Source organism: Populus euphratica, unplaced genomic scaffold (genome assembly GCF_000495115.2).
Source record: "Populus euphratica unplaced genomic scaffold, PopEup_1.0 scaffold2.1, whole genome shotgun sequence".
NCBI lineage: Eukaryota > Viridiplantae > Streptophyta > Magnoliopsida > Malpighiales > Salicaceae > Populus > Populus euphratica.
The window spans coordinates 582,729-589,985 of record NW_011499846.1 but is presented as its reverse complement, the minus strand read 5'-3'; positions in this window follow the sequence as shown (position 1 = coordinate 589,985).

Here is a 7,257-nt window from a genome sequence, read left to right as displayed (position 1 = left end):
AAAATTTTTAAATATAATTTATATTATTTTTTAATATATTTTTTTAAGTAAAATTCTTCTAATCTTGAAATTTATACATGTTTATATTATTTTATGTTTAATTTTTTTATTAAATAAATAGAGATAGTGAAATTCAAACTCATAATTATTTAGCCATTAAAATTTTGATATTATATCAAAAAAAATCATTTCATTTAAAAATTTAAATTTTTAAATAAAATTTTTAAATATATTTTATATTATTTTTTTTAAAAAAAAAACAGCTAGAGAAGCTTGTGAGGGTCTCGAGTAGCACATGGTGTGCCGTTCAGTCGTGGTTTTTACAGGCAATGAAGACGAGAAGGATACAAGCCTAACGTGCCATTGTTTTCTTCAAATCTCCGATCACTCGAACGACTTCCCCCGCACGCGTGGGTACCCACTGTCTTCTCGAGAGCAAAAATATGCCATTGCTGCCTTCCTCCTTCACTCCTCCTGTAGAAACCTTTGTAGTTTGTTCATCATTAAGCTTATGCGTGATATGCAGTTAATTTGGAGACAAGCTCTCTTGTCATGGATTAATAAATAACATCATCAATTCTCCTACATAGACCATGTATCTCCATCCATTTAAAAAAAGACAGACATTAGTACATATATATTCTTTATACATGTGTTTGTTTTCGAAAAAAGTCAATAAACGAATCCTAAATCTCAGTTCACAAAAATGTAAAGTGTTTTTCTGTCTGCGAGCAAACTCGAGATGGCATTGACACAAGTGAGGTCGCTGTATGGCATATGATAAAACCAACTCCCGTAGTTGGAGAGAAAGGCATAATAATAATTTTCAAAAAAATACAACACCGATGGAGGTTTTATCCACTCTCCAAGACGCACAAGAAGTTGCTCGATCAACTTTGTATGCCAAATTGACAGCCACCAGAACACGTAACATGAAGATAGATGGTAGTTCTTATCAAAGCTCTTTTCTTTAACCATCTAGGTGGTGGCCAAGTGATAAAGGACTTGAGATTAAGGGGTTTGCTCCCTCTGTGCTCTCAGGTTCGAGTCCTTGGCTGCTCATATGATGGCCACTGAAGGTTTACATGGTCGTTAACTTCAGGGCCCGTGGGATTAGTTGTGGTGCGCGCAAGCTGGCCCGGACACCAACGTTAATCTAAAAAAAAAAAGATAAATGGTAGCTTGGGTCGAACTATTTCACAAAAAAAGAAGTTTGATTCAAGTTAATTATTCTTTCCTCATCGTTGAAAATTTTAAGTTAATGGTTGTGTATTATGCTAACCAGAATGAAATTCTTTTGGATTCTTACAAAAATATATGTGGGGCGATTGCTATTTAATTCGATTTATACTTGGTTTTATAATTAAGAGACATGATATTGTAAGATCTAAGATCTAAGTTGTAATCGAAGCCTACTATTGAATACGGGCCTACTACCTGGGCTTCGAAGTTGAAGCCTACGCGTTAAATAAGAGCCGTTAAGAAATTTCGATACTGGCTTGAGAACTGGATGAGCTTGTTGGGTTCTCACATGCTGGCCCACCACGACTGTGTCTTTGTAAGTGTTCTCCATTAAACTGGCTATCTTGGAATATTAGCACAAAATAAAATTAAAATTTTGGTGAAATAACAATACCGTGAGAAGTTTAAGTTTTGGCCAAATAATATGGCTTGTACGTGTGTCGCAGTTTTAAAATGTAATATATAAAAAAGTAATAATTAGACAACATTATTAATGAAATGTTGTGTTTTGAAACCTTGACCATAACAAAAACAATACAAAGAAAAATTAATCCAATGACATGTTGCATTTTCAAATTGTGACATTTAGTTAATGACATAGGATCCTTTGTAATATTAAACAAATTATTTCATTTTAAAACCGTGACATCTATAATTTTCGTGATTGAAAAATTTAAGAGGTTGAAATTGAGTTATTTTATTGATTTTTTTTTCTAAACTATGCTATTTCACCAATATTCTTGATTTACTGTTATATTTTTAAGAAAAATCCATTAAATCTGTAGTAAAAAACGTGCTCTGTACTAGTGAAAGGAATTTCATTTTTATCTGTTTTACTGTATTCTACTGATTAATGCATTCCTGGGACAGTTTATGCGTTAATTGTGACTGCTTTTTTTTTTTATGATCCTAAAGAACGCACTCTTGACATTAATATGGTGTATTCAAATAAGTTTTTCTAGATGTTCACCTTATAAATAACTTAATTTAGAAATAATTGGTGCTTAGATATATAGTAGAGAGACAACACAATTCATCATTTTAATTAATAATTCAACCCCAATGGTGAGAGTAGGCTCTGTTTTCTTAGAAGAGCTAGATTAAAGTGAGGAAAACATATGGTCATAGGATTCGTCTGATCTGGCATGTTTCCATAAGGATCTAGACAGGGACGCACCGTTTCAAGATAAGTCCTGCAAAGCAGCTTGTCAGCCAAGGTCGTGTTCTGAAACTTTTTGCATCCGTCAGCCAGGGTGGTGACAGAGACTTTCTTTGTTTCTGAAGAGCTAGATATTGAAAGTAAAATTATTACTATTGACATTTTTTGGTTTAGAGGTAGATGATGGCAAAATTTCTCAAGCTGCTTCTGTTGCAGAGAACAACAGGGCTCAATGTTTTTAAACCATTTATTTGCAGATAGCAGATTTTGGGTTCCGGGGTGTGTTGATTTCTGTACAGACTCAGGATATTAAACTGCAGAAATATGTATGTGTCGGTGCGGAAAAGGTGTCTGCTGCCAGTAATCGCATATATATATATATATATATATATATATATTGTTAATTGATGTGATAGTGTTTATGACGTTTGTAACCGACAGGTAGAAAAATTGAAGAAAAAAAACGAGAGACATGAAAATTATAAATATTCAGAATATTTACCGTGAAAGAAAAGCGTTTCTGCGACAGGTAGAAATGTCGCAGGAAGTGAAATTCCATGAAAGCTACGAAGGTCGTGGGGCAATAACCGACAGCTAGGCAATCCGTCGCTAAAAGATCACGACACTGTATCGCAACCCTTCTCCGACACCTTGCGTTAGGGTTATTTAGCAACAGTAGAGTGTCGGTAAAAGTATTTCAAAGAGTTGCCATAGACCGACTTTTGTACGATTATATTGAATTTATAGTAAAAAACACATATTTTTTTTTTATAGTAAAAAACACATATTATGTATACTAGTGAAAGTGATTTTCTTATGCTAAATGACACCTTAACCTGTAAAGCTAATTAATGATGATTTTAATTTAAACTATTTAACTTAGAATTGCTGATTATAACATATATATGCATATATAAATAAAATTATTTTAAATAAAAATAAAATAATATTTAATCTATATAGTGACGAAAGTTTGAGTCAATGGCCATTTTCTTCCGTCCAACCAAGGTTGGGGCTGAGCCGTGGGGGTGGACCCACTTTGCTTTGTCATGCAGCACATCAAACACCGAAGCCAGGTGCTTCATCACTCAATGGCAGCTTGTAATATGCCATGGTTTAAAAGCAAACGGGATGGTATCACGCGTGCGGATTTATATAATAAATATATCTAATTGTATTATAATTATAAATAATAAAAATTAAAAATACGATAAAGTAAATATTTCATGATAGAAAATTATTTTGGTGATAGAAAATTTAAAAACTAAATAAAATAATTATATAAATAAAAAAATTAAAAGTATGATAAAGTAAATATTTTATGATAAAAAAATTATTTTGGTAATCAAAAATTCAGAGATTGAACAAAATAATTTTAAGCAATTTATAGTGTTTTGTTATGAAAGATACAATATTTTCGTCACATGATTTAGCTTTTTTATTAATAAAACAAATTACAAAACTAAATTTTCTACTAACTTAATATTAAAAAAAAAAAGCAAAGATAATTTTGGAAGGAAAAATGTTGTAGCAATAGATATTTTTTTATGAGGAAAACTACAGTTCTTTTTCCAATAAAATAAAATAAAAAATTATTTAAATAAATACTTTAGCAATCCACGGTGTTCTATAAGAAAAACTATAACGTCTTTCTTATATGATTTAATTCTAATTATAATTCTTAACTAATTTAATATTAAAAAAAATTGATAAAGATAATTTAAAAAAAAATCATATTAAAAAACTTTGTAACAATTCATCGTGTTTTAACGAAAAAAATTATAAAACTAAAATTTCAATCAACTCGATATCAAAAAAATAAAATTATTAGAGATAATTTTAGAAAAAAACACCAAAAAAAAGAAAAAAAAATCATGTTGGAAACATTGCAGCAGTTCACAGTGTTTTGTGATGAAGCTACAGTGCTTTTCCATGTGATTTAGCCTTATTTGTAATGACTTATAATTATAATTCTCAAACAGTTCAATGTTAAAAAAATAAATTTGACAAAGATAAATTTAAAAAAAATTATATAAAAAAATCATTTTAAGAGATATTATAGCAATCCACAATATTCTACGAGGAAAGTTACAGTGCTTCCCCCACGTGATTAAGTTTTATTAAAAAGTTAAATTCTAACCAACTCAATATTAAAAAAAATAAAATTGACAAAGATAATTTTAGAAAAAAACATTAAAAAACCACAAAAAAAGGAAAAAAACCATATAAGAAAAAACTGTATCAATCCATAGCGTTTTGCGAGGAAAAACTTGTATTTACTTGTAATTATAATTTTTAACTAGCTTGATATTTAAAAAATAAAATTATCAAAGATTATTTAAAAAAACATAACAAAACAGGAAAAAAAACCATGTGAAAAAAAATATTATAGCAATGCACAGTAATTTGCAAGGAAAATTACAGTGTTTCTCTCACATATTGTAACTGTAATTTTTAACTAGCTCAATATTAAAATAATTATGAAGAAAATTATAATAAAAACTACGTGGAGAAATACTGTAGCAATCAACAATGTTTTTTAAAAATATATAAAACTAAATTCTCAACCAGCTCAATATTAAAAAAATAAAATCGACAAATATAATTTTAAAAAATAAAAATAAAAAACAGAAAACTACATTGAAAAATACTATAACAATTCATAGTATTTTGAAGAAAAAAATTACAAATTTGTTTTTTAACCAACTCAATATTTAAAAAGTAAAATCAACAAAAAAAATTCTAGAAAAAAATGAAAAAAACAAATGAAATTAATTTTGATAAAAAAAAACAGGGAAAGTTGGAAATAAAAAAGAAAAAGTGCAAGCAAAATTTGAACTTAATATTTTAAAAATAAAATTAACAAAAACAATTTTTTTAAAAATATAAATAAAAAAACAGAAGATAAATAAAAAAAATTTCAAAAAATTAAAATAAAAAATAGAGACAATTCACCGTGGATTACTATTGTAATCCACGGTGAATTGGGTGTGGGGAAATAGTGATTCTTCATGTTTTTTAGTTATATTGATAATTTAATATTGTATTATTGATAATATTTTAAAGTATTTTTCTTTAAAAAAATATTTTTATTATTTTTCGAGTCCTTGGTTGCTCATATGATGGCCACTGGAGACTTACATGGTCGTTAACTTCAGGGCCCGTGGGATTAGTTGTGGTGCGCGCAAGCTGGCCCGGACACCAACGTTAATCTAAAAAAAAAAAGATAAATGGTAGCTTGGGTCGAACTATTTCACAAAAAAAGAAGTTTGATTCAAGTTAATTATTCTTTCCTCATCGTTGAAAATTTTAAGTTAATGGTTGTGTATTATGCTAACCAGAATGAAATTCTTTTGGATTATTACAAAAATATATGTGGGGCGATTGCTATTTAATTCGATTTATACTTGGTTTTATAATTAAGAGACATGATATTGTAAGATCTAAGATCTAAGTTGTAATCGAAGCCTACTATTGAATACGGGCCTACTACCTGGGCTTCGAAGTTGAAGCCTACGCGTTAAATAAGAGCCGTTAAGAAATTTCGATACTGGCTTGAGAACTGGATGAGCTTGTTGGGTTCTCACATGCTGGCCCACCACGACTGTGTCTTTGTAAGTGTTCTCCATTAAACTGGCTATCTTGGAATATTAGCACAAAATAAAATTAAAATTTTGGTGAAATAACAATACCGTGAGAAGTTTAAGTTTTGGCCAAATAATATGGCTTGTACGTGTGTCGCAGTTTTAAAATGTAATATATAAAAAAGTAATAATTAGACAACATTATTAATGAAATGTTGTGTTTTGAAACCTTGACCATAACAAAAACAATACAAAGAAAAATTAATCCAATGACATGTTGCATTTTCAAATTGTGACATTTAGTTAATGACATAGGATCCTTTGTAATATTAAACAAATTATTTCATTTTAAAACCGTGACATCTATAATTTTCGTGATTGAAAATTTTAAGAGGTTGAAATTGAGTTATTTTATTGATTTTTTTTTCTAAACTATGCTATTTCACCAATATTCTTGATTTACTGTTATATTTTTAAGAAAAATCCATTAAATCTGTAGTAAAAAACGTGCTCTGTACTAGTGAAAGGAATTTCATTTTTATCTGTTTTACTGTATTCTACTGATTAATGCATTCCTGGGACAGTTTATGCGTTAATTGTGACTGCTTTTTTTTATAATGATCCTAAAGAACGCACTCTTGACATTAATATGGTGTATTCAAATAAGTTTTTCTAGATGTTCACCTTATAAATAACTTAATTTAGAAATAATAGGTGCTTAGATATATAGTAGAGAGACAACACAATTCATCATTTTAATTAATAATTCAACCCCAATGGTGAGAGTGGGCTCTGTTTTCTTAGAAGAGCTAGATTAAAGTGAGGAAAGCATATGGTCATAGGATTCGTCTGATCTAGCATGTTTCCATAAGGATCTAGACAGGGACGCACCGTTTCAAGATAAGTCCTGCAAAGCAGCTTGTCAGCCAAGGTCGTGTTCTGAAACTTTTTGCATCCGTCAGCCAGGGTGGTGACAGAGACTTTCTTTGTTTCTGAAGAGCTAGATATTGAAAGTAAAATTATTACTATTGACATTTTTTGGTTTAGAGGTAGATGATGGCAAAATTTCTCAAGCTGCTTCTGTTGCAGAGAACAACAGGGCTCAATGTTTTTAAACCATTTATTTGCAGATAGCAGATTTTGGGTTCCGGGGTGTGTTGATTTCTGTACAGACTCAGGATATTAAACTGCAGAAATATGTATGTGTCGGTGCGGAAAAGGTGTCTGCTGCCAGTAATCGCATTTATATATATATATATATATATATATATA